At 39.3% G+C, this 26,252-nt stretch overlaps 2 long non-coding RNA genes across 4 annotated transcripts; one reads left to right on the top strand and one right to left on the bottom strand.

Moving 5' to 3' along the window:
* Positions 1-795: 795 nt before the first annotated feature.
* Positions 796-2,088, bottom strand: LOC143109043 (uncharacterized). 2 transcript variants are annotated; one of them, XR_012983802.1, is made up of 4 exons: positions 2,010-2,088; positions 1,789-1,900; positions 1,553-1,672; positions 796-1,180 (listed from the first exon to the last, which is right to left on the bottom strand). It is a non-coding gene; the product is annotated as an uncharacterized LOC143109043 (long non-coding RNA). The 2 variants fall into 2 exon arrangements; XR_012983801.1 differs by having other exon boundaries at positions 796-1,672.
* Positions 2,089-21,117: 19,029 nt separating this feature from the next.
* LOC143109041 (uncharacterized) lies at positions 21,118-23,771 on the top strand. 2 transcript variants are annotated; one of them, XR_012983799.1, is made up of 4 exons: positions 21,118-21,234; positions 21,540-21,653; positions 22,861-23,068; positions 23,212-23,771. It is a non-coding gene; the product is annotated as an uncharacterized LOC143109041 (long non-coding RNA). The 2 variants fall into 2 exon arrangements; XR_012983798.1 differs by lacking the exon at positions 21,118-21,234 and having other exon boundaries at positions 21,404-21,653.
* The last annotated feature ends 2,481 nt before the right edge of the window (positions 23,772-26,252 follow it).

The raw sequence follows: 26,252 nt of genomic DNA, 5'->3' as shown, positions 1-26,252 counted from the left end.
TATTTGCGTTGTATTTTACACATGGTGGTGGTGGTTTTTTTTGGGGGGGTGGTAACCAAATTAATAGGTCTTTGAAAATGGACTGCTCATCTCTCTAACAACTTAACTACTAGCGTGACCCACTAACAGGGAACTCATGAAAAAAAGTTTATGTGTACACTATAGCCTAACGTCACTTCACTATTATTTGTACATTTACCATTTTTTTTGTGAAATCCCTATTTTTAAGGTGCTCTTCGAGTTTATTAAGTTCGGCCTGAGTTTGGGCTTGCTCTAACTCCACAGTAGCTTCCCCAGGGTCCCCATGTTGTTTTGCCTGAAGCAAACGTAGAGCCTCTCTTTGGTTCTGCTCCATAGTTTCCACTTTGCGAAGCAGAACCTCCAATGTCGCTGTAAAAAAATATAAGTTGAGAAGAGAGGAGTGTATTTAGTAGAAGTTGTTGTCATTTGCATACACTGTGTTTCTACAAGACGTCACAATTTTTAACTACATAATGTATTACCGTTTATATTCTTTGCCCAGATGGGCATGGTTTCTCTTCGGTCACCTGAGTAGTGTGTAAAAAGCAGTGTTAGTATAGACAGATAACTGATATAACCTGTGGATAAGAGTTACTAGTTTGCTTTTGACCACCCTCTCCACCCGCCACTTTACCGTCACCAGTGTAGATTGGCGATGGTGGTTTGATTGAAGAGGGAATTGAATCATCTACAGAAAGTACAAAACAATAATTCAATGTTATGTTTTTTTGTTACAAACTCTTTGTTGTCTTGGCTCATAGAATTACTGTTAAATGTCATCATTCATCATCATTACCATACATAACTTTACCATCATTGTCTGTATAATGTCTCGCCGGTGAAGATGGAAGCGAGTCATCTACAGAAAGTACAAGATAAGAATTTAGGTTATTTGTTTTTGTTTCGAACCTTAGTCTTCTTGACTTCTATACAATTATTGGTATTTGTTTTTCACCATCACTCCCTTGCATAACTTTACCGTCATCAGTCGCAGGTCGTGAAGCGTATTGTTGAGGGGGGTGCTGTGGGCTAGGCTGTGGACTTAGATATGAACTACTAGGCCGTGGAGTGGATAGTCCTGTCTGGGGTGCTGGAGGAAGGGAAGTCTTTGAATGTTGGACTTGTTTCTTCTCTTTTTTTTTCTGTGTTTTTTTTTCAACTGAACAGAATCATATTAGAATGTAAATAACAGTGTTACATGTTTACAAATTGTTTAGAATTGCTGCATGCACTTTTAACACTAAAGGCACACAAAGACTGGGTCACTAATTAATAGACTTGTCAGTGTCACAAGGTCAAGACTAGGAAAAGACAATCTTAAAACTGGTCAGATAGCCACAACTGCTACCTTACACTGTACAACCGCTACCTTACACTGTACAACTGCAAAAAGGCTGAAACATGCAGTGACTCCAGTAAGACTCCCAAGATTTCAGTATGACTATATATGGAAATTAGTGTCAGACTGCGAAAGTAATATAGTGTATGGAGGCCCTAAGTTACTCCAGGTCACAAGGATGTGTAGATATACCGTTGTGAGTAAACTTTTTGGGTTTAACAATGATGCGCTTTCCTTTGTCCTCCTTTCCTGTCTCTACACAGGACTTTGTCTCCGCCCTCTTGTTCCTCCTGACGGCCTGATCCCAGTCATCTGAACAAAGTAAGGTTGACCAAAACAATTTGTGCAAATTATCAGCTAGAAATTGCACTCTTTTAAATTTGTTGCTTTTGTGTACGTCACCATGTTTTTGCCGCCCATTAACACACCTGACGAGGAAAATATTCGCACTGGCCTTTTAAGCCATGTCTTGGGGTCATGTAGGACTCTTTCCTTTGCCCTCTGTGTGGGGTTATTTAGTGGCCAGTAGCTGTATGTCTTCTGAAATGGAAAAAACAAAACAAAAAATCTCACAACAGCATTGGTGTTTTGCAGAACTTGCATAGAATTTGTGACATGATTGACATAAAGGTTTTTAGAATGTACTTACATCTCCCTCTTTTCTAATCCAGTTACTGGCCACAATGCCAACTGTCTTTTCCCCCAAAAACTCCACAATGCTATACATTCTGTAATAAAGAACAGAGAAGTTAATTTGATACAGTAAAGAATTATTGTGTCTGTATAAAAGAATTGCAATGATAATACACTGATGAGAGCACAAATGACAACATACTGCAATGTCATGAAGAATGGCCATGAAGATTATTTTTTCCCTAACAGGAATCTTGATTGCACTTTGTTTTAGGTTGTCTTCTGGGATCCACCTCAAAACAGTGTCATTGATCTTGAATTTCAGTGCTCCAATTAATGTCGAGTCACAAGGGACACTGAAAAGTGGTTCTGGGTGCTGGAATACACGGCACAGCTTGCTTCCATCCCTCTCCTCTATGACCTCACAACATTCGCGGCGATTCAATATAAAAGAAGAATTGGACCTCTGCCTACCATACTCCATTGGCTGTCCAGCACATTCCTCAAGCCTTTTCACCACTTGTGACAGGGGGCATCTTCCACTCCTTACCATCCTCTTTATGTTCTTCAGACAATTCTCAAATTTAAAAGCGCTACAATTGTCCAATCCTGCAAAAGTCACGGCATCCTCCGCAATGTGCAACATTGAGTGCACGTTGTAGACAAGAAACTGGTTGCCATAAAGTTCTCGGCCTCTCTCAACAAAAAATCTGAGGAGATCAGCAGCATATCTCCAGTGTTGCTCGACCAATGCTGGACTTACGAGAATGTTCATAGCCACACTGAATGTCATGAAGTGGCTGAAAAAATCATCTTTAAGGACCCCCTTCAGCACAATCTTTCCTGTATACAACATAAACTGCCTATATTCCGTTGCCTTCCATCTCTCCAGCTCTTTAAGATCTCTCGGTCTGCGAGCGAAGCTGGAAGGGATGTGTGGACGGAGGTTGGTGAGCCTGCTGCTGACTTCCTCTATTTGGGTTGCTGACATCTTGAGGCCCTTCACTCCTCTGCACCACATGAAGAGAAGCCTCTTCATTACACCCAAGCATGCCTGGTGCATGTAATCAATGGGAAATGCTCTGATCATGTTTATGGGCAAATCCAAAAGCGGGGTGCTCCCGTGATGATGCTCGCCCTGTGTCTGTTGGCGGAAGGAGTCATCGCTACGAGCCACCACCTCTGTGTCTTGGTAAGTTACTTTATTATACCACTCACCCCTCTGAACACACTGGTCACACCCATAATAGCCTGTGCAAAGCTTAACATTCTTCACAAAGGCCTTCGCAGGAGCATCGCACACAAAACATAGAATGTTGAATTTAATTGTTTTGTTCCTGTGTTGCAGGCCACTGGACAGGAGGTTGTTGACATCCATCACCATGTCTTCCAGGAATTCTAGATTCTTTGGCTTCGCACCTCCACAAGTCAGGGTGATGGGGAAGACTGACACTGGCTTTAAATGGACAGCACAAAGGATGGGCCACATTGTTCTTCCTGAGCTCTTAAACAGAGGTAGCCCATCTACGTTGAAGGAAAGATCAACACAGTCAGGGACCTGGTCTGCTGGGTATCTCAATAGAGTCTGGTGCAATTTGTCCTTGATGGGAAAATGGACATACTCCATACCAGACTTTGATGTGATCCTGACCTCCCTGGGTGTCTTCAGGAGTGTCCTGGTGGTGGATGGCAGGTCAGTGTGTCCGTGACCTCTCAAAACTTTCAAAAGGTCATCAACAGCATTGTGTTTCACCTGAAACTGGCAAGCCCAGCTAGCGAGGTCAGCCGCTAGGGATGCCGGACACTGGTCGGATGCCTCCAGGTCATCCTCTAAAGCCTCTTCCTCCTCATCATCAGAGGGATCAACATCCATCCAGTCATCCTCAGAAGCAGAATTATCCTGAAATGACTCATCCAAGTCCAAGGAGTTGCCAACAGGCGCAAGAACACTGGATGGACTGCTGGCCAAGCTGACATCAGCCACATGGTGTTCTGTGACACAATCACTGGCAGTGCGATCAGCTATCTTACTCATAACTTGTTTAGCTGATCTCCATGAACGGAGGTACTGCCTTGCCCTTAACTGTTTTTCCTCACTCATCCTGTGGAATAAAATGTTTCGAATTGTCATGTGCGATTGAGGTTTCAATACCGTCTAACCAATCTAAGATTCAGACCAAAGATTCACGATGAAAATGGAACACTGATTCCAAAATTCAGCAGGGTTCACACACCCATGCAACCTCTATCAACAGCACCACTGTTTCCATAACAATAATCTTTGTTCTGAATTGGCTTTAAGGCTGACACTGAATACATACCTGACAAAAATGAGGTCAACAGGGACTGAAGGGAATGATCTATAATGCAAAAAGAAATGTATAGGGAATGAATGTAATTGTGTTCATTAAGCTTTTAAACAGTACAGTTCATGATGCATACAGTTTGTGAAACAGTACAGGACTAGGCCTAGGTTTTGTGCAGGTAAAGAAGAATGTGGGAATGTGTAAATTCATCTTAAATCAAAACTGAAAGGTGATTTAATTTGCTCAAAGGTAATACATTCAAACTGGGAAGAGTCTTAAGATATGAAAATATGGCTGTTTATTTCATCTTTTGAGGGGTATGTTGCCTGGTAAGCCAAACTCATTCATGAGTGAATAGTCTGGTTACTCATGATTGGGAAAATTGGCTATAAATGCTGTGCTTTCATTATACATTGATGTTCCTTGGGGTCAGTTTGACCCCAGCTGTATGAAACTTTACATGAATATTTGACACATTATGGATATTATTATTCTAAAAGCATGAGACCATATTGTTATTATCATTACATACACAAGTACATATTACATATAAGTGGGGCTGTCAAAATAACTGATTAATAAAAAAAATTGCGCAGATTAATCGAATCCACATGACCTTTGACCCCGAGCCATTCTAGTCAGTAACCATTAGACTGTAAAATGAAGGAAAGAGAAGAAGAATGTGCTGCCTAGATCGTTGATTGGAACATTTACTTTTTAAAAACAGCGTGATGGTGTTGATAAAAAATAGTGTTGATTAAAATAAAGTCCTCTGCAATGTCTGCAGCAAGGAATTTGCATATAACCGGAGTTCGTCAACTCTAAAGTCGCACATCAATGCAAAGAAATAGTGTTGACATTGAGGGGAGTATTCATTTATTTTCATTGTGTCCTCTAGGTTATATCTGTGGCCTGAAATGCCTTGTATGTGAAAAAAAAACTCCTTCCCGAAGCAGTTTTGAATTTATTTCCTCAGCATATTAGGTCATATCATAGATTATTATGCCCATTATTTGAACAGTGAAAATAATAATGAAAGAGTTTTTTTAACTTTAATGTCACTAATGCTGATTATTCAATGATTAATTTGAATTTAAATATTTAAAATCCTTTTACAAAAAAAAATTATATATGCAATCAATTTAGATTAATTAATCACAGAGTATGTAATTAATTCAATGACATTTTTGACAGCCGATTGACAGCCCTTATAAGTCATTTTGGCAGGACTGTATAAGTCAAAAGGGCTTTGGGCTGCTGACATTGGATGGGCAATATTGCCGGCCAGGGTTCCAAGGTTCATAAAAGGGGGGTAACTCTTGTTAAGTACCTGTCACAAAAAAAACTGGGTAACAATATGAATTCTAATCATTTTCTGAGGGTTTATTTAGCTGGGGTCAAGGAGGATAAAGCATGTCGGTAAGATTTGAGGGTAACACAAGCGTTAACAGACGTTTGGGGCAATGATTTCAATGGGAATACATGTGATTGGTAGTTTTTTTAAATGACGTCACATAAACGTCAATTGAGTACATCGTTCGGATATCCTCTCATTCCCGCGAAAGCTTCATGGCGGATAGCAGACCTACTGAGCCGTGGTCGATTTTGCTGGAAATCCTCAACAATGTAAGTTTAAACTACCGTTGATGGCATAACGTTATAGTCTGTAGACAGAGGAACACATAACTAACCAAATGCTTTTAAATTCTTGCAGTTTGGTAGAACCGACAGAGTCCAAGAAGATATGGTGAGGAACTGAAGCTAAGGTATGTGCAAAGCTAACGTTATTCACTGCTAATGTAGCATTACGTTCGATAGCATGGACCGACATGTCCTGTGACCAAGTCCGATAGCCAATTGGTCACTTGATCGCCGTTACTATGCTAGCTCTGAAATTATCATAGGGCTAGGCTACTGCTAGCTGCTTTACAGGGTCTCGGCAACTTTTATTTTATTTTACTGTGTCCATTGTTGGTGTTATCAGAGCCCGTCTTATTAGACATTCTCTGGTGTTATTAATGTTAGGTTAGCATTATTGTTTTTCGCGCCACCACTTTAACCTCGTATAAGTTAACGTTAGCAGCTAGGTTCCAAGCACATGCGACAACCTTAGAAAGAGTGACAGAGACAGGATCTTCGTTTAAGTTGCCAGTTTAACAGTAATTTGAAATGCCAAAGCTTAGTCAATTGTTCAATGTAATGTCAGGATAGCCAATTGCTATAGTCTATGTGACTTTACAGGGTCTCGGGAACTTTTATTTATTGGCGTTATTAATGTTAAATTGGCATCATTGTTTTGCGTTGGGCACTGCGTAGTCAAAGTTTTTCGCGCCACCACTTTAACCTCATGTAAGTTAACGTTAGCACTAGGTTCCAAGCACATGCGACAACGTTAGAAAGAGTGTGACAGAGACGGGATCTTCGGTTTAAGTTGCCAGTTTAACAGTAATTTGAAATGCCAAAGCTTAGTCAATTGTTCAATGTTATTTCACCATTAATGTCAGGATAGCCAATTGCTATAGTCTATCTATGTGACTTTACAGGGTCTCGGCAACTTTTATTTATTGGTGTTATTAACTTAATGTTAAATTGGCATTATTGTTTTGCGTTGGGCACTGCGTTGGTCACCGTTTTTCGCGCCACCACTTAAGCTCGTGTACCATTAGCACTAGATCCCAGTCAAGAGCATGCGACAAGACCGTTAGAAAGTGTGCATGCGACAGAAACTGGAACCTTCATTTTGCAAGTTGTTTAACGGTCATTTGACATGTCGAAGCTTACTCAGTTTTTAACGTTAGCTGCTAGATGTTATTCACCATCACCATGTGACTTACAGGGTATCCGCAACTTTTACTTTATTTTTAATCTGTCTTATTGGTTGGAGATTCCTAAAGAAACACAAGCACCCACCCCTTAAGTGTATCTAAAATAGCCTTCGTGCCGTTTGAAAGGGTGGATATAGGCGCCCAGCACTAAACTCCGAGCTTGGTAAACAAAATCGGATATTTCAGGCAGTAAAAGCCCCTGTAAGAACCAAAGCAGATTTGGTTCAAATATAAACACCTATGGCTACTGGAAAATGTAAGGTTAATTTATCAAATGTTATTTTGAAGTATTAAAAACATCGTTGTTTTAGAATTTTCGAACGAAAGGGGCGGTAGTTGGAGGCGTTACGATAACGTTAGCTACCCGTGCCGAGTGAGTGGTCAGGGCACCCAGCTGCCCGGCACCAAACTCAGAGATAAACAAAATCAGATAGCTCTATTTCAGGCAGTAAAAGCCCCTGTAAGAACCAAAGGTTCAAATCTACACACCTGTGGCTACTGGAAATGTCAAGGTTCATTTATCAAATGTTATTTTGAAGTATTAAAAAAACATCGTTGTTTTAGAATTTTCGAACGAAAGGGGCGGTAGTTGGAGGCGTTACGATAACGTTAGCTAGTTCTACCCGTGCCGAGTGAGTGGTCAGGGCACCCAGCTGCCCGGCACCAAACTCAGAGCTTGATAAACAAAATCGGATGTTTCAGGCAGTAAAAGCCCCTGTAAGAATCAAAGGTTCAAATCTACACACCTGTGGCTACTGGAAATGTCAAGGTTCATTTATCAAATGTTATTTTGAAGTATTAAAAAAACATCGTTTTATAATTTTCAAGAAAGGGGCTAGCATAGCGGCTAACGTTAACGTTAATTTAAGAATTTGCGAACATTGTCCTTATCTTACAGAACTACAACTTATAAACGCTAACATTGAAACTAAATAGCTCAACTTAACTTACCTTAGATGACGATGTCAATATAAACACAAAATAAACGAATTACAATATATATACACTAAAAATATTACAAAATGAAACTTAACTATTAAACTAATAATACACTAATAATAATAATAATCTAATAATAATAAACTTAATATCTAATGCTAATACTAATAATAACTCTATCTATCACGCTTCTTCTCTGTCTCTAATAATAATACACTAATAATAATACACTAATAATAATAATAATCTAATAATAATAAACTTAATATCTAATGCTAATACCAGAGCCCGTCTACGGAGAGCCTTGTCACTCCGTATTAAGTCCCATTGTACCGAATTTTGGTTGCAGTTCCACCATATTTCCACTGGGGGCGATCGCCATGAGTGCAGAATGAATGGGAGTCAATGGAGCTAGACGGCTAAATTTGTCTCTTTCACCTGATTGTCGTTGACAAATCTCAGATTTGATTGTAGTTTGTATAACTTCAACATGGGTTATAGGTCAAAAGTTGAATGAACGAGTACTTATGTCCTTTTGATTTCTTACAGTTTGGGTCGTTGTTGCCCATAACACGCTAGCATTGTGCTAATGAGTGACGTCATTGACACGTTTGAAAGGCTTTTTAGAACAATTAAGTGACTTTAAAAAATATAATACTCCACCAAGTGTATTTTCTTTGCCTCCCCTTTCGAATACAATATTCAAATTACTTGAAAAAAAATTATATCCCGAGAAAAGTGGATTTTGAGGGGTACAGCTCCATAGACCTCCATGCATTCTGCACTCGTGGACGAGCGCCCTCATGTGGAACCACAGAAGGAACTGCAACCAGTTCAGAAACCGGAAGTTTTCCGAGAGTGGCAGTTCTCCCCTTATTAGACATTCTCTGCTAATACTAATAATAACTCTATCTATCACGCTTCTTCTCTGTCTCTCGTCTCTGTCTCTTCTCCTGTCTCAAAACCCACAAAGGCAACTTCGGTAGTACTGGGTATTTAAACGGGCTATATTGCGCGAGACATGCAATGCCTGGTTCTATACACGAATCCGACGAGCGTTCTGTGTAGGCTGCCATCTTATGGCGACGCCATCACTGAGATGTTAACTTACTGGTATGTAAACAAACCTCCGTGATAACGCACCCTCGATGACAGCTACAGCCAGACAGTATGGCTTGTTCCCGCGGTCTTCCTGTTTTAGTGTTTTCCGTAATTATCGCGTATTTTAATACTGTCTTAGCCTAGTTCATGGGCATGCACTGAGTGATTATTTGATTAGCCAACAACGTGTATATTTTAATATGTAACGTTTAGGGGTGGCACTGTTAATGAAAATAAATCTGAACCGTTCGGTTCGCTTGTCTCTGTTAGGGGCATGTGTGCATCGTACGCTTTTGACGGTTCATGACGTAATGTAGCCTCATGCCCATATGTGACCCCAGACAGTTTTTTTTCCCTTTCGCGTGAAAGCGGAGGTGTGGAGTGCTGCGGGTCACGTGAAAAATGGCAAGTGGGAGAGATAATGAAAGGCAGCACGGAGTTGGAGGATGCACCAGCGTCGCATTAGTCTGGTGTATGAACATTTTGGATTTGATTTTACCTATGATGACAGCGGAAAGAAAACTCTAGATAGAACTGCGACTGTGTGCAAGCATTGTGCAACATTCAGTAGCCTACCTATGCTATACAGGCCCAGTGTGGCTAATCGGGAGGGTGGGCAGGTCTGAATATCGTGAGCAAATATTGTTTCTGAAGTTCATTTGCGGTGCCCTCACGGCTTAAACACACGTGGGAAAACTGAACAATCCAACCAGCAGACTGATAAGAGAGCCAACTATGCTGCTTAATTTTCAATATTTACCATATTTACCAGACAGTGTTACAAATGTATTTTAATGCAAAATTAGTATGAAATGCTGTTCAACTGAAGTCAGGGTAATGTCATGTTTCCAACTTGAAGTTCATTTTTCCTCTTGGTGGGGTATAGCTCAGGTTGTTGGTTGGTCTGAGATACAAATTGTTCAACAAAGGGATGGGCATGTCCTCCTTTAGTGTTGTCCATGGGGCCAGGAAGTGAAAATAGAGACAGGGTTGTGTGTTGTCCTTTTTGACAGCTGTAGTAGTACTGAACGATTCAATTGGTCTGGGGAGGATGTGGTCTATGCTGGAGTGGTTGATATCTGTCTCTTGTGAGGGATTTTTTTTTTACATGTGTTTATAATGGGGTCATAAATTATAACAAAAGAATTACAACAAAACAATAAACAAATACAATAAAACAAACTGGAAATGGAGCCATCGACTTTGTAAGTGCATGCACATAAATGCGCAAAATAATATTTAGGTAAGCATAGACAATCGTTTCTTAATCTAATGTTACATCGAAAAGGCAAGCTTGCATTAACAATGTTTGCACAGGCTACAGAGGGCAGCATGGAGGTTACTTAGTCACTCCTCACATCTGGTGCAGCTGTGAGCTACAGGCATAAAAACAAGACCTATTTGTCAAACCCAGCTAGCTAGACACAATTGTTCTTGTATAGCTTTTTTGTTTCGCTTGATATTTTACTCAACTGTTTCTCAGCATATGGTATGTGTGTGTTAACAGAAAGTATTAAGACATTCTTACCTTTTTTTTTTTTGTCCTTTTCCAGAGACTGAACTGAAAATGCTGGGATCCACCATTTTGGAGATGACTGGAGGCCAAAGGACATCTTGACAACCCTGACTCAGCTGCAACTGCAAAACCAGCCCCCCTGCGGCTTCACGACAACTTCAGCTTGATAGAAAACTGGGGGGCAGTTACCTTTTGGGTCTATTAGTGTTTCCCTGTCCCTTATGCCTTGTGAATCACCGTTTTAAATGGGAGATACCGACCACCGTCTTTGTTTGTCGTTTCAGATAATATTTTAAAATAGCCCCTTACATAGTTCTGTTAATTGGGCAAACTGTCCAGCGTGAGGGTGTGATTAGTAAATTATATACCCATGGCTGTATTTCATTTGTGCTGCTCCTCAAGCTTTGTCCATACGGCCACCAGCTTGTTCAATACATCTCTTGTCAGGACATTGTCTGTTTTGTGTGCGATGCTCCTGCGAAGGCCTTTGTGAAGAATGTAAGGCTTTGCACAGGCTATTATGGGTGTGACTGAAGAGAATTGTCTTAAGAACATAAATGCCCCCTGTCAATGGTAGCACCCCGCTTTTGGATTTGCCCATAAACATAATCAGAGTATTTCCCATCGTTTACATGCACGTAGCAGTGTGGCTATGAACATTCTTGTAAGTCCAGCATTGGTCGAGCAACACTGGATATATGCTGCTGATCTCCTCAGATTTTTTGTTGAGAGAGGCCGAGAACTTTATGGTAACCAGTTTCTTGTCTACAGCGTCCACTCAATGTGGCACATTACGGAGGATGCCGTGAATCTTGTGTGTAGGATTGGACAATTGTAGCGCTTTCAAATTTGAGAATTGTCTTAAGAACATAAATGCCCCCTGTCAGTGCCAGTTTCAGGTGAAACACAATGCTGTTGATGACCTTTTGAAAGTTTTGAGAGGTCAAAGGGAAGCGGATCATAGTTAAACCCAAAAAGTTTACTCACAACGGTATATATTTCAGAAGACATGCAGCTACTGGCCACTAAATAACCCCACACATAGGGCAAATGAAAGAGTCCTACATGACCCAAAGGCCCGTCCGAATATTTTCCTCGTCAGGTGTGTTAATGGGCGGCAAAAACATAGTGATGTACACAAAAGCAACAAATTTAAAAGAGCGCAATTTGCACAAATTGTTTTGGTCAACCTTACTTTGTTCAGATGACTGGGAAAGGAGGACAAAGGGAAGCGCATCATAGTTAAACCCAAAAAGTTTACTCACAACGGTATATCTACACATCCTTGTGACCTGCAGTAACTTAGGCCTCCATACAGTATATATCCATATAGTAGGCTACTTTTGCAGTCTGACACTAATTTCCATATATAGTCATACTGAAGTCTTACTGGAGTCACTGCATGTTTCAGCCTTTTTGCAGTTGTACAGTGTAAGGTAGCAGTTGTGGCTATCTGACCAGTTTTAAGATTGTCTTTTCCTAGTCTTGACCTTGTGACACTGACAAGTCTATTAATTAGTGACCCAGTCTTTGTGTGCCTTTAGTGTTAAAAGTGCATGCAGCAATTCTAAACAATTTGTAAACATGTAACACTGTTATTTACATTCTAATATGATTCTGTTCAGTTGAAAAAAAAACACAGAAAAAAAAAGAGAAGAAACAAGTCCAACATTCAAAGACTTCCCTTCCTCCAGCACCCCAGACAGGACTATCCACTCCACGGCCTAGTAGTTCATATCTAAGTCCACAGCCTAGCCCACAGCACCCCCCTCAACAATACGCTTCACGACCTGCAACTGATGACGGTAAAGTTATGCAAGGGAGTGATGGTGAAAAACAAATACCAATAATTGTATAGAAGTCAAGAAGACTAAGGTTCGAAACAAAAACAAATAACCTAAATTCTTATCTTGTACTTTCTGTAGATGACTCGCTTCCATCTTCACCTTGTGACTTGGAGTAACTTAGGGCCTCCATACACTATATTACTTTCGCAGTCTGACACTAATTTCCATATATAGTCATACTGAAATCTTGGGAGTCTTACTGGAGTCACCGCATGTTTCAGCCTTTTTGCAGTTGTACAGTGTAAGGTAGCGGTTGTACAGTTGTGGCTATCTGACCAGTTTTAAGATTGTCTCGACCTTGTGACACACATCCCTTCCAGCTTCGCTCTCAGACCGAGAGATCTTAAAGAGCTGGAGAGATGGAAGGCAACGGAATATAGGCAGTTTATGTTGTATACAGGAAAGATTGTGCTGAAGGGGGTCCTTAAAGATGATTTTTTCAGCCACTTCATGACATTCAGTGTGGCGATGAACGTTCTCGTAAGCCCAGCATTGGTAGAGCAACACTGGAGATATATACTGATTTTTTGTTTAGAGAGGCCGAGAACTTAATGGTAACCAGTACTGAAATTCAAGATCAATGACACTGTTTTGAAGTGGATCCCAGAAGACAACCTAAAACAAAGTGCAATCAAGATTCCTGTTAGGGAAAAAATAATCTCCATGGCCATTCTTCATGGCATTGCAGTATGTTGTCATTTGTGCTCTCATCAGAGTATTATCATTGCAATTGTATTATCTAATGCAGACACAAACATTTATCAAATGTATCAAATTAACGTCTATGTTTTTGTAGGTATATGTATACTATTGTGGAGTTTTTGGGAGAAAAGACTTGGTATTGTTGCCAGTAATTTGATAACAAGAGGGAGATCTAAGTCAAATTGCGCTAGACAGCATTAACATTAGTTTGGACTGGATTCTGATTAGCAGTCACTGTTTTAGTACTCTCCACCTCAGCCTCTCCAAGGCCTTAATGCTCTGTACTGGTTGACCAATGCCTACCCTGCAATGTGGTTTGTTAGTACACATCACGTGAATCTGAAACGCATGAAATGTACTTCAAATGTTTTAATAGAAAGAATTTGGTCGTTTCGGATAATATTTTGAAATAGCCCCTTACGTAGTTCTGTTAATTGGGCAAAATGTCCTGCGTGAGAGTGATTAGTAAATGATATACCCATGGCTGTGTTTAATTTGTGCTGCACCTCAAGCCTTGTCCATACAGCCACCAGCTTGTTCAACGCATTTCTTGTAAGGCTATTATTCCTAGTCTACCTGTTCAAGTGGAGGCATTTGATGGGTTAACTTACTTTCTATGCAGTGCTACTCTGTGCTACTGTGTGTTTTGTTGGAGGTTCTGTGGAAAATTGTGTAAAAGGCTTAGCTTGACCTATGTAGGTCAGCAGGCTATCGCCTTGGACCATGGAGAGTTTTAGGGTGTGCAAGTATGTTTATGCTGTGTAGTCATCTTTTTTTGGTGGTCTTGGTCCTTTGTAAAATAGAAACTTTTTTTATTTTGCCCTCTGTGTGGGCTTGTTGAATGACCAGTAGCTGTCCTCTGAAATGACCAAAACAAAACAAAAAAACCTCACAACAGCATTGGTGTTTTGCAGAACTTACATAGAATTTGTGACATGATTGACATAAAGGTTTTTTAGCATGTATTCAACATTAGTCGGAGTACTAAAATTCAAGATCATTGCACTTTGTTTCAGCCACCTCAAGACAGTCAATCAAGATAGGGAAAATAATCTTCATGGCCATTCTTCATGACATTGCAGTATGTTGTCATTTGTGCTCTCATCAGTGTATTATTGCAATTCTTTTATACAGACACAATAATTTTTTACTGTATCAAATTAACTTGCAACATTGTAACATAACGGTAACCCTGGGGAAGCTACTGTGGAGTTACAGCAAGCACAAACTCAGGCCGAACTGAAACAACTTAAAGAGTGCCTTAAAAACAGGCAAAAAAAAAAAGGTAAATGTGCAAATAATAGTGAAGTAACGTTAGGATTGAGGAATGCGCTGGACAGCCAATGGAGTATGGTAGGCAGAAGTCAAATTGTTCTAATTTTGAATCGCTGCGAATGCTGTGAGGTCTTAATGACATTGCAGTATGTTGTCATTTGTGCCAGGGTTCCTACGCAGTATGGAAAACCTGGAAAAGTATGGAATTTGATTTTAGTAATTTCCAGGTCAGGATAAGTATGGAAAAAAGAAACAAGGGTTTGGAGAAATATTTGTGTTTCCAGACTATTACATTTGCAGTACTAATCACTTCACTCAGGTCATAATGAACCATTCCTACTGTTGTGTAGCTTAACTGTCAGTCCCCATCGTTAAGATACTATGATACAACTAAAAATGACCAAGCTAAATGAACGAATATTAAGTGTCATTTTTTAATTCACTTCAGTTGTCCATACCTTTGTTTTCACCGAGTTATCCCAAACCAGAAGTGGCCGCAATGTCGAGAATATGGTCAGAAAAATCTAACGAGAAGTTTGGACATTTGAGTATGGAAAAAGTATGGTATTTTGAAATGGAAAATGTGTAGGAACCCTGTTTGTGCTTTCAACAGAGTATTATCATTGCAATTCTAATAGACAAAATAATTCTTCACTGTATCAAATTAACTTCTATATTTTTGATTACAAAATGTATAGTATTTGTATAGTTTTTGGCAGTCACTGTTTTAGCTACTCTCCACCTCATGCTCTGTACTGGTTGACCAATGCCTACCCTGCAATAGTTTGACACATCACTAGTGTATGCATGTGAAATGCATGAATTTTACTTCAAATGTTTTAATAGAAAGAATTGTCATTGTGATTTATTTATGTGGTCCCTGTATATGCATTTAAAATAAATGCTTCATCAATTCAGTATCTAAATGTGTCATTGCTATTTTTTTCAACTGGGTCAGTTTGTGGAACTGAATTGTTATGTAGTTTTGGATTAATCCTACAGTAGTTGAGCACAAATATTTTCTGTGGGAATTGAGTCATCCCTAGGTAGTGAATAAACAACACTGTGGGTAATTATTTTTGGCTGGAAGATAGTTTGACTTAAAAATCTGTTTATAGCATGTTAACCTGGTTTTCCTGAGCTGTCTGAAGGTGGGCCCTTTATTGTCACTATGGAAATATAAATTCTACACTAGAAATTGTCATACATGTCCTGAATAGCATTCAAACCTAATATTTGTGCTGGACACGGAAACAGCCTTTCTTACTTGTATGGTGTAATTCTGAAGTTTGACGTATCGCGGTAAGTAAATGACCACAACCTGTCGCAATGTGTCAGTGGAAGTGGCAATGTTAGCAAATTACCAAGCCACTACGTTGCGCAACGTAATTTGTTTACTTAATGGCAACTTCCTGTAGGCAACCTCACTTACACTACCAAGAGGCAACGTTATCAAAATTACCAAGCCACTACGTTGCGGCAACGTAATTTGTTTACTTAATGGCAACTTCCTGTAGGCAACGTTGTGGCAACGTCACTCACACTACCAAGAGGCAACGTTATCAAAATTACCAAGCCACTACGTTGCGGCAACGTAATTTGTTTACTTAATGGCAACTTCCTGTAGGCAACGTTGTGGCAACGTCACTTACACTACCAAGAGGCAACGTTATCAAAATTACCAAGCCACTACGTTGCGGCAACGTAATTTGTTTACTTAATGGCAACTTCCTGTAGGCAACGTTGTGGCAACGTCACTTACACTACCAAGAGGCAACGTTATCAAAATTACCAAGCCACTACGTTGCGGCAACGTAATTTGTTTACTTAATGGCAACTTCCTGTAGGCAACGTTGTGGCAACGTCACTTACACTACCAAGAGGCAACGTTATCAAAATTACCAAGCCACTTCGTTGCGGCAACGTAATTTGTTTACTTAATGGCAACTTCCTGCAGGCAACGTTGTGGCAATGTTGCCACAACGTTGCCAGAAAGTAATGTCGCCATGACCAAATGGCAACTTATAGGCAACGTTGCCATTTGGTCGTGTGTTAGCTGGGATGTGTGTCCATCCTCAAGACCAACATGGTGACAACATGAAAAAAAAGTTATACTTGATATTTGATATTATCGATGGAGTCTTCAAAGGGCTCTACTGTGTAAGGGTTAATGTATAGAATGCCAGCCATTATCAAAAAAATAAGCCCCGACAGAGCGACCCGGACCCCACTTATTATACGGCTACCTACCAACATAAGAGAAGACACTTCACCTGATGGGTCTTTAAATGTATTTTTTACTGTTTTCATTGGCAAATGATGAGAAACAAACTTCACCAAACTCACTGAACTTGAATACAACATTCTTTAGAACGCAGCTGAACAACTGTCTGTAGTGAATCAGTGGCAAAAAGGCCACTATCCTTGACAGCGGTCAATTATGCTTAGCATAAAGAATTGACAGCCGAACGTGAATGGAGCGTTCTACTTACACTGTGAAGAGCCCTATATTAAAATGTTTTAATCCAAGTGGTGTTTGTTGTTAAGTGTCATATTGAGATAAAGTATTGACTTACCAGCCCCTTGTTTGTGAAGAGTGCAATTCCTTTTTCAGCTTCTTGTTCTTCCTTATCAGGACACCCTCTCTCTCCTTAGCTTTAAGGAGGAGCTCTGATACTGTTGGAGACATAGAGTTTCCTGAAAGACAGAAAGCAAGGAAGAAAAAAATAAATAAATAATAGGTAGAGCATGCTATGTTTCTGTTTTAAAAGCACATCAATACTACATTCATGGTTTGCTCTACATTTGTTCACCATGCAGTATGCTGTTTTTCACCAAAATACAGGCAGTATAACCACAATTAATGACAATAATAAACATAATAGGCTATTTGAAGATTTTGAGAGACTACACATAATACAATTAGTAGTCAGTTCTGCCCTTTGATGGCATATAGGCTTCAACAACTGTGAATGTTTACAGTGTAGGCTACATATGCTAAAAAGCATTTCTTAAATGTTTGCCTCTCGAAAACTATCTGCATCCCTCGGAGTGCTGCTCTCAAAATGTGTTAACGACCTGTGTGTAGCTGCTAAGCTGCTCCAAGACATCCTACAAGCTTTCACGCTAGCTACACCAGATGTGATAAGATAGCCATGCACATTTGACAAGTTGTTATAAACTTTAGGGGAAAAAAGCTAACGCTAGAAACTACTGTTAAGACAGTAAGTTGGATGCATTAATAACAGGCTAATAAGAATGAAAGTTAAGAAACTTACCGGCGGTTTGAGTTGAGTTTAGCACTATCTGGTACTCCCTTCGTGTCCATCAACGCCATCGTCATCGTCGATTAGGGTTACAGGCGATTTCTTTTCACCATCTAGTTTCCTGATCTTCCCTGACCTTGTAAAAGGTCTAATTTTTCTTTTTGCCATTTCGTGTCTAAGATAAATGGCAATGAAATGTAAAGCTATGCTTATTTTCTTCTTTTAATTCCACGTTACTTCGAGATCTTGTCACTAGCCACTTGGTAACATAACGAAAAAATAAAGATTAGCTACCCTCAGCCGGAGTTTCCTGAATTCATTGACTTCAGAATAAGAGTTTAAAATCCCTCTCTTTGGGTTTGAAATTGCCATGTTGATTTATAATTTGTAAATTGTATACTTTATAGCATGCTATTGAAAACCAACAATGGTAAATGAAGGCTGATAACATTGTGGCAAAACAGTATCATCAGTCAATGCTTATATTTGTATAATGACGTTTCCCCCCACCCTATTGCTGCTGGCTTCACAGCTACCAATGCACTTCTGGCGCGTATTTTTTGGCGCAAACTGGAACACAGTAGCATATTTCCTTATGGAATCAAGATGCCTGGTTTAGCAAGGGAGCCGCGGCAACTAATTGAAGGAAGAAGAAGTAAAAACTAGATGTACCGCATAGCGGTACAAAATATGACCGCCGCTCAGTCCTGTACATCCGTTCCGCGAAAATAAAGCACACTTCAATTTGTCTCCATATTTTACTCCATCCCCCACTCTTGAAACTTTTGTGTATGCTTGTTTGGCATGCCTGAGTGTGTGTGTGCGGCTGCACAGAAAGTAGCCTACTGGTGCTGAAAAGGTGAATAGATTGTAGAATAGCCAAAGAAGATGTAGCATTGTTATAAAACCTTTAAAATCTCTAAACAATCACAAGTAGGGCAGTTCATCACAGTTCATCCATTGCAACTGGATTGATGAAAGGTCACTTACACCTGTAGGCTACATTGTATTTGGGAAAAGCAAAAGGTATCAGCATAATGTTATTTATTTATTTATTTATTTATTTACTTACAAAAACATATCTCTCAGTTCCATGCCGTTTTCAACAGCTATCAAAAACAAAGGTCATTTTTGGATGGATGGATTTTTTTGTGAATGTTTCTTCTTCTACATAAGATTTTAGTCATCTTTCATCGTTCATGTAATACTTTATTGTCAATGCACAAATTAAGTAACAGTAGTCTGAAACGTTATTGTTAATGCACAAATTAAGTAACAGTAGTCTGAAACGAAATGCTGTTTTACTAGTGGTGCAAATAACTGACATGTCCAAATGGGCCTTGATGAAATGCGTCGCTAGACTGTTCATACACATTTTAACGGGCCAAAGTTGAAGAGCTGTTGTCCGTTATTGTTCGTGCAAATATAGGCTGATTCATGTTCCCTTGCATTGTGTAACTGAGGTCCATGGCTAGTCTGGCTTTCACCAGACCAAGCTCAATCTTTTAAGAAATCAAAAAATAAATAGCGGGCAGATCAGGCTGGGTTCACCAAGCGAGCCTAGTCCATAGGCACCCGATATTGTTCACGCTCTTGCTATTCTAAATGCAAAAATGCATCAGGGAGTTATGACAAAACTGTAACTAACAAACTAGATCCTAATAGAAAGCTGTTAGCTTCCTTAAGCTACAGGTAGGCTTATAAGGTAGGCCTATTTACAACATAAATTGTCAATAAGCTATGCTGGCGACACAAATAAAATCTCCTTTGGAAACCAATGGCTTACGCCTTACAGTATCAAGCGGACTTAAATTGCCATATCGTGGCGAAAAGTTGTAATAAAATTCACGCAGCTCCATGAGTCAAGGAAAGCGCGAATGAAGTAGCCACCTCTAAATGGGACCCACTACACAGTAGCTTATGGTGTGTTGCTAAAGCAGCCATAATGAAATGAAGGTGTCATTGTTTGGATACTTCACACACACGTGCTTTTTAATTTCACAGACTACAACTACCAAGCTGGAATCAAAGCACATCGATTCCCCTCTCACACCCTGCACGCACTTCAAACAAAATAAACAGGCGTCTCAGTCTCACGCATGTATAGGCAAAACTGTATCAGACCGGTGTAACGTTGGTAAATCTTCCATTGCACAGAATGATTTTTGTAGCACGTGCAACAAATGACAGTCGAAAGATACAATTACAGTGCTGCTATCAATTTGCTTGGTATAACCGCATTTATAGTTTTCTACAAATGCAATCAATCAAATTGGCCTCCATCACTCAACCAACGCTAACGGTACCATTGCCTAGGTCCTTATTGATATTATAAGATTAACGTACCTGCAGTAAAAACCAAGCATGTCCGATAAACATCCTCAGATTTATTTCGGCTTCAAGAAGAAATGGGAATTACATTTCATGTGAACATCATCCTATCCTTATTAGACGTTCTCTGCGGTAAACTATAGTCCTTGTAGGAAGCGGCCATTGTTATTCCAACCCACGTTTAACTTCCAACAAAATTACGTCTCACTGCAACGATGCGCCATCTAGTGGACAAACGACTACTTATCGCCAATACTGGAAATGCAGCCATGATGATGATGATGATGAATATTTATTTTGGCTTTCTTTTAATCCTACTGAATTTGTAATTATGTATCGGCCGTTCTAATACCGATAGTATGTGGGTGCCTGTGTGTGTGTGCATGTGTATATGTGTGCACCGCCATCTACAGGCCAATGAGTGTACAGTCACTAAATGTACACATAATCTATTTTTTTAAAGACCCCCCCATGGATGAAATTCTACGAAACTTGGCATACCCCCAGAGAATGCCAGGTCAATCATACACATAAAATTTGGTGCAGTTCTGAACATCTTAACTGAAGATAGGGACGATTAAAGCAGAATAATATTGCATTTTCATTTTTTACCGGGGGGGTGCAAATCACAAATGAGTGATTATGGGCCAGATTGATGTGGGCCCTTGAGACCAACATACCATAAAAGATTCTTCATCCTCGGTGCCACGGTTCAGGTAGTTATTTAGGAAAAACGGCTTTTTTTGCGGTTCGGGGGGCCCAGCACGGGGGGGGAGTGGACCCCGGGGACGAAACGAAATTTTTCCGTAAAAGTCTAGTGGGGCTACATACCCACCAAATTTCATGTGCCCCGGTGGTTCGGTGCCCCGGGTATCGTTGACCAAAAATTCAGGAAGTAGATGACGGGAAAAAAAAAAAAAAAAAAAAAAAAAAAAAAAAAAAAAAAAAAAAAAACTTTGACAATCCCTATATGACCGCTTCGCTAGCTTCGCTAGCGGCGGTCATAATAATTTAAAGAAGCTTATAAAATGGTTGTAGAGGAGAAGACTGATAAAAAAAAAGATCAAATGCAACTTTTGCCACCATACAATGAAAATTGAACAGAAGTGTCATGGTGTGGATAAATGTGAATGGTAAGTTGTCTTTTTATCCATAGGTTATATTTATCACAGATAGATAGGCCTACATCTTGAATGAAAACCACTTATATTTTCTATATACTTAGGCTACTGGCATTTTTGTTTCTCATTTTATATTTTGTAGGCTACCAGGCTATGTAGGCATATCGGCCTAGGCTAGAAGACTCATTTCTAATTATCTGAAAAGCCTATACGATTTATATTTATGGGGGAAACATGTATAAGCCTAGGATACTATGAATTGAGATCAAACGAATAACTTTAAGTTTGATTTCATTGCTTGTGTTTTTTGTCCACAGGGTATGTCGACGTCGGGGCAAGCACAAAGGCATAGTCAGGAAATCCATCCGACACCAGACAATCTTCAGCAAATCCAAGATGTGCCTTTTCAGCTGGATGAGGTTCTTATACAGGTATGGACATAGACTACTACAGTAACAGTAGGTATATGTAGGCCAATTAGTTTTTAATGTTGCTTAAACAGGGCCTATACCCATAACAAGGCTTAAATATCAGATAGTCTTTTGGTATAACCTTTGGATGGACAATTAGGCACTTTTAAGTTCATCTTGAACATTCTGATCACAATAGGCCTTTCTCACAAAACGACCGATGGCCCAAAAAGTCTTCAGAGCAGGGACTGGCTCTTCCGGTTCCTGCACCTATAGGCGCTACACACCAACCCGATATCGACTGACGGATGCCGGCGGTGGTAGCTTTTCTGCCGATTACACATGTTGAATCGGCACAAAAGCTATCGCCGTCGGCACCTGGCAGCTAACTTTGGGTTGGTGTGTAGCGCCCTTAAACATTGGAAGCTCGAGTACACTGCTCTGAAGACTTTTTGGGCCATCGGTCGTTTTGTGAGAAAGGCCTATAGACAAGTAGGCTAAATTATAAATTCAGGTGTAAAAAGTTACCATGAATCATTATGTTTAATCATTCAGAGCGTACCATTTGCCAAGGTGAAGTGAAATGTGATCACATATCTAAAAAAAAAATAAAGTAGGCTATTCTAAGATTTTTCCTGTGGGAAAATAACATGGGGATTTTAAATTATCGCATCTTTTAAACTCTCGCGGGGATGAAAAAGTCTGAAATGCAGACGTTTTCCTGAACACACTTTTGTCCTCTGCCTTCGAGTGGATACTGTGATCTCCGGTACGTGAAGGCGGCACACTTAGATTATTGCTACCCCAGAGCTAACTTGCAATGCAACTTGCCATAGGTAGTTAGCTTCAATTAACAACCGGATCTCCTTATATGGGCAAAGATGGCCGTTTTGGTTCTTTTTTGTAGGCAAACTTCAGAGGTCTATTGAGTCTGCCAGTCTGTCTCTATCAATAATCTATCTGTACTAGATATTTCCATCTAGTTACCTGCACTCTCTTCCATATCTACCCGACTATCATCTATCCATGTACCTATGTCTATTCATCCACCCACATCTATCTATGTCTTCACTTTCTCCCCTTTTCACTCTTTCTGTTTGTCTTACTTCTCTCTCATTCTACCTTCCTCTTTCTCTCCTTGATGCATATTTCATGTGTCCTAATTAGGTGTCTGCTCACTGTTTATTATGCAAATTTTCACCATTACTATAATATTGTGTATTATCAGGTTTGCACAAGGCCTACGGTTAAGACAAGTTGACATGATAACCGATGACATTGCCGCAAGTTCAGCAACACTGACAAGAATGGCCAAACTTTTGAGAAATGTCTGTGTTGAGGCTGTGGAACGAATGCGAAGGAAGAGAGGACAGAGGCTGGGAGGTCGAAGAGAGTTTGTGGCGATAGATGAAAGCCACTTCAGGCACAAAAGAAAAGTAAATGCAAACACAATACACATAATGTATTTTTCTTCTTTTTGTTATTCCTCATCATCTTCCTCTTTCTCCTATTTTTATTACCAAAGAGTAAAATAATGCTTAAACATAATTTGTAATATCCATGTGTGCTTTTTTGACAGTATGGACGTGGCCGGATAACAGGTGGCTGGAAAAGAAAAAAGTGGGTGTTTGGGATGCTCGGTGTGAAGCACTCAAGACGTCGACCTATTCTACGTTTAGTGCCAAAAAGGACAAGACAAGAGCTGGTACCTCTCATCGTCCACCATATTAGAAGAGGGACTTCAGTTTTAAGTGACGAATGGCGAGCCTACCGCCAGGTACTGCCTGCACTGGGGTATGATCATTACACAGTGAACCACAGTCAAGCATTCGTCAATGCAGATACAGGTTGCCACACTCAGCACATCGAGAGGGCTTGGCGGAGTTATAAGGAGATCATCTCAAGATGCAGGGGGAATCGGACAGAGGACTTGTTAACAGATCACCTTACACTAATTGAGTGGAATGAATGGCTAGCCAAAAAACATCGCAATGGCTCACTGGGTCGCCTACTCCATGACATTGCCAAGAAATATAAATAGAAGTTGTTTTGATGTGATGTTTTCCATAATCAAATTTGTTTTGTCAACTTTCATAACTTACCGTTTTGGTGAAACTTCAAATAAACATTATGTTCATAGATGGTTTGCACTCCAGTTATTACAGTGCATGAAAATGCACTGTACTGTTATTCCAAGGCATTTTATTATTATTACAGTGCATGAAAATGCACTGTACTGTTATTCCAAGGCATTTTATTATTACAGTGCATGAAAATGCACTGTACTGTTATTCCAAGGCATTTTATTATTGCATGGTTAACATAGTTAGCATGTTAGCATGCTAGCATGTTAGCATGTTAGTTAGCATTTTTAGCAAAACTGCTAAAAATGATTAGCTAAGTTAGCTAAGTCACATGGTTAGCATAGTTAGCATGCTAACATGTTAGCATGCTAGTTAGCATTTTTTATAAAACTGCTAAAAATGATTAGCTAAGTTAGCTAAGTCACATGGTTAGCATAGTTAGCATGCTAACATGTTAGCATGCTAGTTAGCATTTTTTATAAAACTGCTAAAAATGATTAGCTAAGTTAGCTAAGTCACATGGTTAACATAGTTAGCATGTTAGCATGTTAGCATGCTAGTTAGCATTTTTTGCAAAACTGCTAAAAATGATTAGCGAAGTTAGCTAAGTCACATGGTTAATATAATTAACATGTTAGCATGCTAATTAACATAGTTATCATAACTAATAAAAATGATTAGCTAGGTTAGCTAAGTCATATGGTTAGCATAGTTAACATTTTAACATTGTTAACATGCTAGTTAGCATAGTAACTTGGTTAACATTATTATCTTTATTAACATAGTTAGCATAACTACTAGCAAACATTGGAGCCATTCTAACTGTTAGTTATCGTCAACTATCTGCCTAAATAATTTAACCATTTCAATTATTAACCTATTTAACTGTTCAGTCATTCCAACTATATTAAACCTTATCTACCAAGCAAATAATTACAGTGCATGAAAATGCACTGTACTGTTCTTCCTAGGCTTCTTCTTATTCTTATTCTTCTTCTAACGCGTTTAATGCAGCTTCAACCGTTTAACGTAGAAACTTCATTCAAACTATGTTACGTAGGTCTTACTTATGACATGGGTGCTATGTATTTTTCATTTTTGTAACTTTTATACTTTTTAAACTATTAATTAAAAACTATCAAAATTTCCCCATTGACTTAACATTGCCCTTTATGACATCACAGCAATTAGAATCCTATGGCAGGTGTTCGGGCCACCTGGACCAACTGCCATTCTCAGGCTTTAAGCATACAAACTGGCCCTATTAAGACTACACATCCTGTTCAACTGCTTCCTCTGCCAAAAACTGTTTCAAAATAAAAGTCCTCACTACAATATTTCACTGTTAAACAATTTAACCCTTTAAACTACTGAACTTTTTAACTGTTCAGCCATTGTAACTGTTACTTGTCATCAACTATGACTCCTACCCACTGTAGCTAGTTAGCTAAGATAGCTAAGTAACTTGGTTAGCATAGTTAGCATGCTAGCATGTTAGCATGCTAGTTAGCATTTTTTGCAAAACTGCTAAAAATGATTAGCTAAGTTAGCTAAGTCACATGGTTAGCATAGTTAGCATGCTAACATGTTAGCATGCTAGTTAGCATTTTTTGCAAAACTGCTAAAAATGATTAGCTAAGTTAGCTAAGTCACATGGTTAGCATAGTTAGCATGCTAGCATGTTATCATGCTAGTTAGCATTTTTTAGCAAAACTGCTAAAAATGATTAGCTAAGTTAGCTAAGTCACATGGTTAGCATGTTAGCATGCTAGCATGTTAGCATGCTAGTTAGCATTACTGTTAAAAATGATAAGCGAAGTTAGCTAAGTCACATGGTTAACATAATTAGCATGTTAGCATGTTAATTAGCATAGTTATCATAACTAATAAAAATTATTAGCTAGGTTAGCTAAGTCATATGGTTAGCATAGTTAACATTTTAATATTGTTAGCATGCTAGTTAGCATAGTTACTTGGTTACCATTATTATCTTTAACATAGTTAGCATAACTACTAGCAAACATTGGAGCCATTCCAACTGTTAGTTATCGTCAACTATCTGCCTAAATAATTTAATCATTTCAATTATCAACCTATTTAACTGTTCAGTCATTCCAACTATAGTAAACCTTATCTACCAAGCAAATAATTTAACCATATGAACTCATCATATTTTTGCATTTTCATGCACTGTATTTCCTTCAGGAAATGCTTTTCTAGTTTAACCATATGAACTCATCATATTTTTGCATTTTCATGCACTGTATTTCCTTCAGGAAATGCTTTTCTAGTTCTTATTCTTCTTCTAACGCACTTAATGCAGCTTCAACCGTTTAACGTAGAAACTTCATTCAAACTATGTTACGTAGGTCTTACTTAGGACATGCCTGCTATGTATTTTTCAGCTTTGTAACTTTTATACTTTTTAAACTATTAATTAAAAACTGTTCAAAATTTCCCCATAGACTTAACACGGGCTGATGACATCACAATAGAGCCGTTAAGCAATTAGAATCCTATGGCAGGTGTTCGGGCC

Source organism: Alosa pseudoharengus, unplaced genomic scaffold (assembly GCF_046254945.1).
Source record: "Alosa pseudoharengus isolate Yale_2024_CS ecotype anadromous, Long Island Sound unplaced genomic scaffold, YU_APseudo_1.1 YU_APseudo_1.1_scf_66, whole genome shotgun sequence".
Classification (NCBI taxonomy): domain Eukaryota; kingdom Metazoa; phylum Chordata; class Actinopteri; order Clupeiformes; family Clupeidae; genus Alosa; species Alosa pseudoharengus.
This window is presented reverse-complemented; position numbering and strand designations above follow the sequence as displayed.